The sequence below is a fragment of the Thalia democratica genome, chromosome 1, assembly GCF_965202585.1.
Source record: "Thalia democratica chromosome 1, ktThaDemo2.hap1.1, whole genome shotgun sequence".
NCBI lineage: Eukaryota > Metazoa > Chordata > Thaliacea > Salpida > Salpidae > Thalia > Thalia democratica.
This window is the reverse complement of record NC_139165.1, coordinates 80,345,662-80,359,020: the sequence shown is the minus strand read 5'-3', so window position 1 is coordinate 80,359,020 and position 13,359 is coordinate 80,345,662. Positions and strand designations below refer to the sequence as shown.

Below are 13,359 nucleotides of genomic sequence, written 5' to 3'. Positions count from 1 at the left end.
TAATAATAATTTTAAAGCAGTATGTTGACTTAGTTCGTAAGGGGAAAAAAGTTAAAACTCTAAGGCGTTTATATAGTTTCAAACCACTTAATTTCCTTTTATCCTGATATAAATATACAAAACCGATAAAAATAGCCATTATATCTGTTTATTTAGTTGTTCGGAATAAGCATTATAACACAATATTAATAATATAATCATATATAAAAACATATTTTACTAATTATAAAATAATAAATATATTATTCATATAAAAGTAGTAGTTAAAGAAATTATAATGCAGTTTAAATTATTACCTTTATACGGTAGTAATGCAGTTTAGTGGTAATTGATAAGCACCATCTGAAATAATTTTAGCCTACTGTTTACTCATTGCAGTAGACCACTAGAATTAAAATGACACACACTGCATGCATCATAAACATATAATGCCTATCTCAAACATTTGTTATAGTTTAATTAAGATTGAAAAGTCTAAAAATGTATAAACAAAATGAGTTATAGTTTATTTTTTGCTACACATCCTTAAGTTTGTTTTTGTTAGACATCCGTAAGTTTATTTTATCTCCGTATGAATGCTGCATGTGACATACAAAAGTATTTTTTCTTAAAAACTTCAAATTTTACCTGTCCTAAAAACTGTCTTTAAAAATGTGTTTTCTTAGTCGTTTATTGATCTGTTTCAAGCAAATTTTTAAAATTCAAATATATTTTACCACCAAAAACATTTTCAAGATAAAATCTTTACAGCTGACATCACATTACACTAATACACACACACATCTACGTGTATGCTTTCAGACACACCCACTTAAAATGTTTTAAGCTTAACTCACTTTATGATAGCGGGTAGTTTCACCTCTTATATAACGTTTTAACTGACTTAATCTCTTTTTATAAAAGTTAAGTTTCGTTAAAATACATTCACAAGTCAAACCACTACTACTTACTTAGGTTACTTAGACAGACTTAAAGTAAGAAAAACTTATAATTAATATAAAAGCTATATAAATACAACTCACTACTTTCAACACGAGCCAGCTACGTAATAGATGCAAATGTTAATTATACAGAATGACAGAAGTTATAAACCTAAATAATAATGTACTAAAAATCATGTAATAATATTTTTTTTTGTTTTAGAAAATGAGAACCAAACTAAACAAAAAAATGTTACTATAAAGAGCTTAAATTACAAACAATAGCATTTAAGTTATGATACTTTGTTATACATATGAAAGTAACTAACCAGTTATGTAAAGATCCAACCAAAGGTAGAAAGGATTTTTGGTCTGATATGTATAGCTTAAATAAGTCCTGTTAGATTAAACGTAGTTAAGATAATTTCAACAACGTCTACTAAGTACTTCCATTAATGAACTTAACTGAAATAAATTATGGATAATAAGAAACTTGACAATTAATTACAAACAATGGGCTTATTATAAGTGATACTAATAACCAGTTAAATAGAAGTCTAATAACGGATGAATTAAATAGAAATTAAGTAGTGTACAATTATTATCAATAAAGCTAATAATGTAAAAACTAGTTTAGTTTTATCTCTTATGTTACTTATTCAATTTAATTTTTTGTGGAAGCACAAATTACATCCAACTATATTAACTGATAGCTAAATTTATGCCATTGTAAAATTTAAAAAAAAAGTTGTTCAATTTTATAATCTTAATTATAAATATATTACTTCCTTGGTTATAAATGTGATTAGTAAATTTCGAGTATGGCTATATATGACGATTAAATACTACTTTTTTACAAAGATTATAAGTAGTTTATCAAAAATTAAAATAAGAAAAATGACAACATGATAATATGAGTCGTTTAAAGCATCATGTAACAAATTTCATAAAGTATGTCATGCAGAACTGAAAAGCTTATCTGTCTTAAATAAGTTATTTTCTCATACAAACGTTGTTTTGGTTTGAGTATTTTGTAAACAACACGTTATAGCTAAGATAAGAGATAGTTTATCTCACTCAAAAGTAAAAACATCTTTATCAAAATACGATAAATCCATTTGAAATATGATATAATAAAAACCTTAAATGTTATATGACTGTAGTTAAAGTTATCATGATATAGATTCTGTTCAATTAGAACTAAACAAATGTTTAAAATTTTTCATTTATTTTTAATAAAATACGAGCTTAAATTAAAATGTATTTTTCAATTCTTTCTACTTTAACTTAATAAAATACAGTAAGTTACCTTAAACAAATATTCCCTAATAAAAATAATTTAAATATTAATTTTCTTAGTTGTTAAGCATTAGTATGGTATTTAGAAAAACTAACTGTACTTGACAAAAAAAAATACCATATTAGATAAAAACTTTGACTAACACTATCTATATACGTTTTTTATCATTTTTTAAGACGACTCGTAATATCAAGCTTGAATATAAAGCTTAATATAGCTTTCGATAAACTTGAATTACTTTGATTATCGACTAATACTATATCTATAGGTTAACATATATCTTTTTAGTTAGTTTCGTTGCACTGTACAAGCTTAACAAAAAAACTTTTAAGCTATGGACCATTTGAAAACTATTTCTACTTGTTTATTTATAACTCTTGACGGTTTACCTCTTATCTGTGTGTTTAGATATTTTAAATACAAGATGTGTTGTGATGGTTCTTCTTATATATGCTGTCAATTCTTTATCTGTAAAAGTAAATTCTTGTACAACTACCAACAAGGAAGTGCGTGACTTTATAAAAAATCTCTGCATACCTCACTGAAGTAGATTTTTATAAACTTCTATCTATCTTTATTTTCTTACAATTACAAAGCAGTCAACAAGTTAAAAATATACTAAAAACCTGTTAAGCAAGATTTTTAACGCTGAAAACACCTAAAAAAGTGTTTTCGGTCTTTGTTCTTCAAGTGTTTCTCAGATAACGAGAATTTTTCTTTTACTTTAGTTCATGAAAAAATTTTTAAAGTCTGAAAACTCTTATATTTTTCTTGAAGTGAAATATTTACCAGTTTATTCAAGTACAACTGACATAATGATTTATATATAAACTTTAAAACACATATGTTACGTATTTATTTTATAATAAATTGTGTAATAACATGTCATTTAGATAGTCTAACTTATTAAATATTCTTAATTTACCGGATTTACTTAAGTTGTCGATGTTTCTACCTTTGGTTTGATTTGAGTAGAAACGTTAAGTTCCCAACTGCGCACAAATTAAGAATTAAGGATTAGGGATAACAGTTATAGTAAAAAAGTAAACAAATAAAGAAGAAAATAGTCGGGAATTGTTCGTGGATGGTAATTGTGAAAAAATACCTTACAATAGTGTATATTTTTCTAATTACAATTATAATTTAAAGATACTTACAAGGTTAAATTGAAATCTAAGTTGTTTACGAACTGTTTGGTTTTTCTACTTCACAAATCACTACTTAATGATTCTGTAATATTTTAGCTTTTAACAATTTGCTTTGTAATAAACTTAAATAAAAAATGTGGTATTGTTTTTTTACAATCTTACAAAATTTTAATTTACAACAACTACTTTAAACGAATTATTTTTACTTTATATTGGTATTTTTAAAGACTTAAACTACTTTAAGAAAAAAAAACCATACAACATTTTACATGTGAATTATGAAGTCTTTATTCATAGTTAATAATTAAAAAAACAATAAAGTAATACAAGACTATCAATATATATATAGTCATATATTTAACGTAATAAGACAAATTTTATCATCAAACAATGTTTGAATAACTTAAACTACATTGATAATTAGTCACAAATAATCTATAACCTCTGTAAAAATGTAAAGTGTTTTAGATAATAATTTTTTTCCAATGAACTATCTGCGAAAACCAAATCCACAATTTATAGAAATGTTATATAAAGCTATACATATATATGTACATATCTGTAGTTCTTTGTTTAAATAAGTTTCTTGTATTTTTTCAACAAAGAATTACGTAATATTACAAATAATATCTAAAAACCTCATAAAAGTAGCATTTTATAAATTTTTTATAGTCCTTGTCATGAAATTAATAAAAAGAAATTAAAAACCTGCTTATAAACTTTTCAGAAAAATGTTATCTCTTTTACTTTTTATTCTCGCAACAGGTAAAGATAAAGTTGTTTTTGCTTTTTATTATCATAAAGTTTGTTACTAAATAAATATATTTCTTTTTACTAAAAATAGTTAATAAAATTAAAAAAGTCTGCAAACTAGTCTAAATTTTGTAGAAAAAATTTTTCCCTTTTGTTTTAAGCATAATGTATATAATGTTTTTCACAGATAATTTTTTATTGTTTACTTTTAGCTATATTGTAAACAAAATATGATTTAACTAGGCCGTTCTTATGTTTTATAAAGTAAATATACTCAGTTTTCTTAAAGAAATCTAAAAATTTAACAACTATTAGTTAAGACTTAAAATAATTTATGGTAATCTATCGTTTTTACTAACTTTAACGCTTGAAAACTTATTATTGCTGTAAGTAACATTTCTTTATAGAGTCTTTTCATTTGTACAACAAAGCTACTTAAACTTAATGTAACAGGTATTAATTAAATCAAGTCTCTAAACTTTACTCGAATACTATTGTAGATGTAAACTAAAATTATTAAGCAAAAACATAAGTAGCAATGAAAAAAAAGTGTGTTTTTATCTTAATCTTTATATTTATTTTTAAACGACGCGTTATCATCGTTTAATGTAATTTTTATTTGCTTAATATGATAAAAAAAAAACTACGCATATAAGTCAAACATCAATTAAACCGTTTTTAGCACACGGTTTGTTTTAGTCAACTTGCTTTATTTATGTAACAAGTGTCTAATTTAGGAAATTAACCAAACCTCCTTGTAACAATTATTCAAACAATAAGTTCCAACAGTGACAGTAGATCTTTGGTTTTTTTATCAGTTTAAAGTAGATTAAATGCACTTGATTGTTTATTTATAAATAATTAAAAAAATAAAAATCAATATTTTATGATAAAAATTTTTTTAATAGTCATTTGTAAAAAGTACTTTTCTGTATAAACTTACTGTTTAGGTTTTTTATCATTTTATAAGTAATAAGTTATAAAAGTTAAGCATGTGAAATTGTCTAAGGAAAAAAAAACTCTATTTAGCTAAGTTTGTTTTGTTGAATAAAATTAAGTATTTTTAGAATAAAGTGTATAGTTTAAGTATTAAATAAACTGATTTTTTACTAATAAAGAGCAAAGTGTTTGTATTAATTTATTTTCTATTTAAAAACTGTGATCATCAGTATGAAATATTTTCATACCATACTAGTTTGTCAGTTTACTTTTTTTTATACTTAAACTAGTTAGATGTGATAAACACCCACAATAAGTACTTTTAATAGATTAGTTTAAGGCCAATACGGTTGTAGAAATAAAAATAATATTAGTTTATTAAATTTGCTAAGTATTTTATGAAGTAATATGACTGTTAATAGTTACTCAAAGTTTCAGCGTAATTAGTTAAAATAATAATTGACCTACTTGTGAACTTTTACTGCTTAATATTAAGTTAACACACGTAAACAAAGCATGGACGAAATGTGAACGATATTTTCATGTGTAATTAGAACATCTAACTAACTAACAAAATAAAATAATTTTTTTAGTATAAAAAATAAAAATAAATACAAAAACTATGTTTAACCTGTCTACCACCAGATAAATTTCGAAAACCGATTACCAAGGTAAGGGTAACAGTGATAGTAAAGCAAAAATTAAAAAAATGTATATATACATAAAATTAAACTTATGAGTCTGCCATTTAACTTATACAGTTAAAGGTTATTATAAAGATTTCTGTAGAAACTGATAAATTTTATCCACTAAGCATTGAAATAATTGTATTTAAATTGTTCATAGAATGAAAACTCAAAAGAATAATAACTCACAATAGCATTTTGTATGTCAGATAAGTGATAAAGCGAGACAATAAGAATTCTCCCATAGATATTATAATCATTTTACTTTTATCTTTCATTATGTAGCTCTTTGGTCAAAATTCAATGAAAATATTATTAAATGTAGATTTAAACTTTACAAGCAAATAGTCTTAATCATTTTAACTTATTGAAATCATACTGTTTCTTAACAGAACTCAATATATTTAAAGTATATAAAAAGTAATTTTTTTAGTGTTGAAAACTTAAGGGTTCTTTATTCATAAAAAAAGTAAAAACAAAAATCTTAAACGCATTGAAACAAAACAATATAAAATGTTTTAAGATTGTGTAAAATAAGTGCTATATTAACCAAATAAAAATTGAAAAAATAGAAGTTTCTGCACTACACATCATCAATTAAATTATTTTGATTTTACAACTGTAAAAAAGATTAATCTTTTGCAGGAATCGGAAGTCTTTTATTAGTTGCTGGCTAGTTTTTCTTGATACAGTTGCGCGCGGGCCGCTTTTTATAAAGAATAGCCTTCCGTGGGCAGATTTTATTTTAAAATATTTATAGTAGTCAACAACAAAGTACTACTTTTATTAAAATGTTAGAAAATAAGTATAAATACAGTACTAGTAATTAGTAGTTATTAAACTAAGAGACTAATTGTAAGCTTTTGTTAGAATAAATTTTCTTATTATTTCTTCAAAGTGTATTTTTTGCAGATAAGTACCTTTCGCGCCGCAGACTTTGGAACAAATTGCCGCATTTGTGCCGACTGCAGTTTGCCCACCTTCAATCCAATGGTTTGAAAGATGTTGTGTAACAATATAATCTTATACAAACTATGTTGTGAAAACACTTTAGGAAAATAAGATTTTTGTGAGTCAAATTTGACGTGAAACATATAAGTTTTCTTTATTTAACAATGTAGTTTAAAAGTTTAAAATCAACTATATTAGCTCGGTTTTTAATATTTATATTAAATACGATTAAGCTACCTTGATATGTTGAGACTTTTAAAAACTCTTGTTTAAGATGAAAATTTACTTTAGACAAATATGTTTATTTATAGTAAAATTAGTTCAAACAAATAGTCAAATTAAAATTAAAATTAAAACTTAAGATATCGTAATTTTAATATAAAATAGCGTTAGTTCTTACGTTACCTTAACATTATTTCACTTTTATCGTGAATTATTTTCAAAAATAATAATAGCAAACATTAATTTTATTTAATTAATCGATAACATGTATAACCGGTAGAATATATGCTGGTGCATTGTATTCAAAAAAGTAAGTTTTTGATAAAACTTTTTCCTCAAAAATAACGCTTTGACGTATTCTTGAATAATTATGCTTAAGAAAAAAGAAAGTTTAAAAAGAATAATCGCAATGTATTTATAAGTATCTATCACAAATACGTTGAACACTCTAATATGTATAATATTTGCAACTTATTTTTATACCACTTTTTTTTAATAAACTTTTCTATGTGTACAGATAAAATAGAAAAATTGATTTAAAAACCTAGTTTACAATATGATAAGTAAGGTAAAAAGGTTTCATTCGTTAATATTTTGTGTTTCAAACTGAATTGAGTTAAGGATTTTTCTAATCCTGTTTATGCCAGACTAAGTAATCTTAAGGTATTTCTTACTCTGAAAACCTTGCAATAATTTAAAATAACTACCTATATTTGTTTTTTTTTTCATACCTCAGTGTCAAATGCTAATTAGCAAATTAAAATTAGTGAAATCTCAAGCTAAAACTGAATATACTACAGCTTTCCTAATTTTTTTAGTCAGTTTATTGCTCCCTGACTTTTTAAAATAATCTAAAAGGGGAAGATAAAGTCGCTTTTGACATAGAAGAACGTCGATAATTTTAACAAACTTATTAATTTTGATTTTGTTGTTATATTGAACCATTTTTTTTATTTAGATCTTTTACAAGCACAAAAAAAAAGCATCTGTTTTTAAAACAATTTGCTTAAATAGTATACTCTGAAATTTTTATTGAAGTAATTTTTAAAAAGTTATACAAATTTTTGAAAAAATGAAATATTAATTTTTTGAACTTTTAAAAATATTGCGATATTATTTAAAAGAAAAATTGAAAAAAACAAACATTTGCATATTTTATTTTTATACTTTTTCTCGAAAGTTTAAATTTTAAATTAACTTACATCTTATGTAATGATTTTTAATAAATAACAAAAACAAACAATTTTCCCAGATAAACATAATATTCATTAAAGCCTTGAGTAACCAGTGAAAAAACTAAAATAAACAAAAGTTTTTTATAATTTTGATTTTTGCAAAGTTGGGTTATATAAAGAACAAACGATTTTCAATAAGAAAAAAAAAACCAATAGCGAACTTTTTTTTGAAATAAATAAACAAAATTATTCTTTTTTGCTAGTCTTTTCAAGAACGATATAGTTTGATTTCTCTTTATCTGCAACTGTTTTCAAAGTTTTAGAAGTTATCAATAGAAAGAATGTACTTACTACTATATTCTTTGTAGTTACTAATAAATAAGATTAACACATACTATAATATATTTCAATAAGAAAAATAAAGTTTGTTTACATTCTGTTTGATTATTTAAAACATTTCAGACATGTCTTACCTGATTTAGGCCGGTCGGCAACGATGCTTTCATAGATATTATCTTGAATTTCTAAAAAATAGTCACAACAAATAATTAAAGTATAACAAATAAGTATTGTAGAAACTTATACAAAGGGTAATTTTTTACTTGTTGTATGAATATTGCAACAGCTTAGTTACTAGAATTTAGATTTTAACATGGTTATGTTTAATTTGATAGTTTTTTAAATTTCAACTTATAACACCTTCTTAGTGTTAAATCAGAATTTTTGTTGTAGTTTAAACACTATCTATTGATGTTATATAGTAGTTTTAAGTTAAAATTTGAAGAAAAACTTAACTTGTTGTTCAGCTTAGCAAGAGCTTTCATTGTTATTATTTGCAATGTAACTTTTAACCAAATTAAATAAATTTGAATTACTTAATTATCAAATTAGGTAAAATTAGTAAATATCTTATAAAATAACAGATAATAATAAAAAACTGCTATGAATTTAGAATTATCTTTTGTTATGTTATTAGTAATTAAAAACTTATAAAATACAGATATAAATACAGGTTCAACATGTGTACTAATTTAAACAAACCATTTTTAGAACAGCATTTAAAGATTAAAGTAAAAAGTTGAATGACGAAACTGACAACAGCATAGCCGCATATGATTACTGTGACGTAAAAATTAGGGCTTCCGGGCTTTAAACTGTCGCTACCAAGTTTTTCTGTAAATTTATGCTAACAGTTAGTGAACATTTTTGACTGCTTTAAAGATTGTTGTATTTAACACATAAAACTATTTAAGAAATTGATGATAGATTTCAGTGTTTTATTTGAGTACTATTAAAAACGATTTTTTATGATGTTAATATTCATTCTTTAGATATACATTTATGTTATAAAAATATTTCATGCCAAGTTAATATTTTCTTATAGATTTTTGGTATGAAAAGAGTATACTTAATAAAGTATTTTGATAACTATTGCACCTTTAGTTTTATGCATTGTGCTTGTAAGCAGAAATTTTGAAGTGTTTATAGCCTGGCGACGTTTTATGACGTCATAAGTGGTGCGGAGCAATACGAACTGTCTTAAATGTTGTCGGTTGTTTTGATTTTTAAAAATTAAAAAAAAATTGACGTTGAAGCTGCGAAATATTTAAGTTGTATGCTGTTACTGACCCCCAATGACATCATCAATCATCGCCTCTGGATTTGAATAATGTACATATTTAATTATATTACGTTTATGTGTTTAGTCTTGTTTTAAGGTAATATTTTAGGTATTTTATTTTCAACTTTTTGAACCAGTTTTGCTAATCGCTTTTACTAAAAATACATATTCCTTTAGCTTTATTAAAAAAAAGTAGTTATATCAAAATGTAGATTGATATCCCTAGAAATTTTATTTTTACGTTATAGATTGCAACTTGCAAAAATAGAAAAGTAGTTTTATTGGTAGCTTAGAAAATTTACTAAAAAAGTAACAAAGCTCTACCAGTTTTAAAGTAAGTTCATCAATTTTTTTAAAGGAACATAAACTAAAATACAATATTTTTTAAAACTTAATTATACTAAAACAATCTAACTGACCTGCTGATGTAAGACTGATAGCCACAAGCAAAATAAAAGTAATAAAACTCATTGTCATATAATGATTTCTCTAAAGTTTTTGTGTGAATATATCTAAATTTTTCAATGTTACAACCAAACTGAGTCATTTATAAGGCAACATGAACTCTCGCTTTAGACTTAAGTTAAAATAAAACATATATTATCTACTCTTAATTGTAGTTTGATACAACTAAAAATGTTTTCATTGTTTTTAAAAAACATAGCTTTACTTGAAACAAAAAAGTTTTTATTAAACAACAAATGTAAACATTTATTTGAATTTCTCTTCATTAGATTACGAAATAAGTCACATAAGCTTAACTTAGTTAAAACTATATACATTTTTTTAACTAAAACTTTTCGTAAAACTTATACTTTATGCAGCAAATAAGCGTAAAACTTACAGTTTATCGTAACTATTCAAAACTTAATAAGTATTTTATAAATTAATTAAGGTTTTATAGTCTTTATACATACATTTTTTATAACTATTTGAAATAGATCAGATTCTAATATATTTTGCTTTACTTTGTCACCTTTTAAATAAATAATCACTGTACTTTTATTTAAAGTTATTTTTGTTATGAAAAACAATCAAATCTTTTAAAATACTTTTGAACACAATAATTATAAGTTTTACACCTGACGTATTAAAAAAATAGACATTAAAGATAACTAATGGAATTAAATATTGTTAATGTATTAAACTATTAACTAACTTAATCATAAACTAACGCAACTTATTAGTGATTAATTATTTTTAAACATTTTAAGATCTATGCTTTATTTTAAGTAAAAAAGCAAGTCACAAGTTTTAGTGTAAATCATCGCTTCCGTTTTATTTTGCATTCTTATTTTGTAAGTTAAGTTTTATACTATAGAACAACTGACTAATACAATTTTATAAATGTTATACCTAGTTAAAATTCAGCTTCCTAAAATACTTTATTGGTTCAGTAAAAATATAAATTGGTTTAAAAGTGCTTTTTGTGATTATACTCAAGTTGTTTTTTTGTTCATGAAAATGACAACACGCTTGTTGTAAATTTTTAAAAGCAGTAGCTTTTGTTACTGATGGGCACACATTTATTGTTTTAAACTATCAAAAGCAAAAACTGCAATTAAAAAAAAATCAGATATTCAATTAGCTCGTTGTATAGCAGTTCTAATGTGTTCTACTAAATAGCTCTAATGTTATACAATTTAACACCTTATTAAACTACCAATTTTCCAACCTAATTATGTTTAAACATTAAACTAATAATTTAATAAGATAGGAAAATTATAATAACTTAGTTGTTTTTAGTTTTTTAAATAATTTTTTTTGTTTAAACGTCATATTATGTGCTCTAAATTTTTATAAAAAAATATTTATTTATTTGAAGTAAACCCTCTTAAAATTAAACTATAACTTTTAATTTCTTTGTATCTTTTAGTTTGAATTTTTAGTTTCTAAATTGTTTTGTAGAACTTTTATTCTAAATGAGTTAAGGGAAGCTTGTTTTTCCGAAAAAAATGTAGCAAGTTTAACTTAAAAATAGTCAACGTAAAAGTATAAATCTAAAACTTGAAAATATTATTAAAATAAATTTTACTATACCAAACACTACTCTTAAAATGTAACAAGAAGTTGCTTAAAATGACAAAATATAGAGTTTTCAAAGTGTTTTGGTATATATAAAGTATAAAATTAATACCAAACAAAACTTAGTGAAAAAGTAATTTGGTTGAAGTACTTTGTAGTTGTTTAGAGCACATAAATCATCATATGTAATGAGTTTTACGCTATCTAGTTGTTTTTTATAAAGAACAAAACTTTACTAAAATATTTTGTTTTTACTCGATGAAAAACTTTTACAGTTAAGCGGATTTAAATTTTGTATAAAGCTAGAACTAATCACATGTATTTTAATTAACAACTATAAACTTACTCATGATAAAAATATGATATAGTCAAAAAACATGACTAATATTTAATGTTTAGAGTCAGTAAGATTCTTTTAAAAAAGTTTAACATCATGAAGTACTTAAACAACTTAAGTTAGTAAGCAATATCTACTTTATTTAACATTAAATAAAAACTATTGAAGTATAGTTTAATATAAAATAAGTTACTAAAATTAAGCCTATGTATAAATTGTTTATGTAAATTTATTAAAGACTCGGAATTCATGTAAAACTTATTTTCTACTGACCTTTTACTTTAAACGTACCAAGTGTCATTCGTTATGTTAGTGATTATTTTATTTTTAATTTTTTATAAAAAAAGCACAGTTTGATGATATATTCTGTATAAAATAGACCCTTTTTTAATTGTATTTAAGTTTCCCACAACTTGATGTTCTATTAATAAAATACTAACTAATAATATTTTAAAACATACTTTTGAAATAAATCATGATATCAAAAAATAACACAAAACAATGATTTATAGTTATAGAGTACATTACAAAACGTTCTGACATAATCATATAAAGTTTAATCTGAACTATTTATAGCTGAAGTTTTAAGAAGTATACATATATATTTTAAAGTCCTTCGTGTTTATAAATTTTTGTCTTTTTTATTTAAAAGGTTTACTCTACCAAATTGTTTGTTTATTTTAAAGTAGATGGTTTAATTCTGAAACAAAACCATAAAAGAACATCAAATTATTTAGCACTTGAGATGAAATAGTTTTTTTAAATTATATCTAGTTTCTATTTGTGATAAAACTATAATGTTTATTTTTTAAAACAGGAATTGAACGTGCTTAAATTTTTATTCGTCTATAGTAGTTCAAACGTTATTTTTATATTAAATTTAAATTTTTAAATCTAATGCTTGAAAAATTTTATAAGTTTTTAACTTAATCTGTTTTTTTTTTCATAATTCAAGAAATACTACTATATAAACAATCTATAATCCACAGAAAAGTTTTACAGTAAGCTTAATTCAAAAGGTTTATACTTAAAAGCTTAAGTGTAGTTTTGTTTAATTAAGGTTAGTTTAATCGCAAATAGTATTAAATAAAACTAAAAATGTAGATAAACATAATTAGTGTTCGATCAGTTTTAATATTTTGTTGTTTATAATTTTTCCTTGTTCTTAGTAAAAAAACTATGATTTATTGTATCATATATTTTTAATATTTTTGCTCCTCAAGCCCAACTGGAAAACTAAAAGTTTTTGTGATTTTTGATCTTGTTCAATTGTTATCTATAT

General features: G+C 23.3%; 1 long non-coding RNA gene across 1 annotated transcript; it reads right to left on the bottom strand.

The window, feature by feature from the left end:
- Positions 1–8,350: 8,350 nt before the first annotated feature.
- Positions 8,351–9,245, bottom strand: LOC145849250 (uncharacterized). The gene is made up of 3 exons (XR_014372337.1): positions 9,136–9,245; positions 8,568–8,618; positions 8,351–8,399 (listed from the first exon to the last, which is right to left on the bottom strand). It is a non-coding gene; the product is annotated as an uncharacterized LOC145849250 (long non-coding RNA).
- Positions 9,246–13,359: the final 4,114 nt, after the last annotated feature.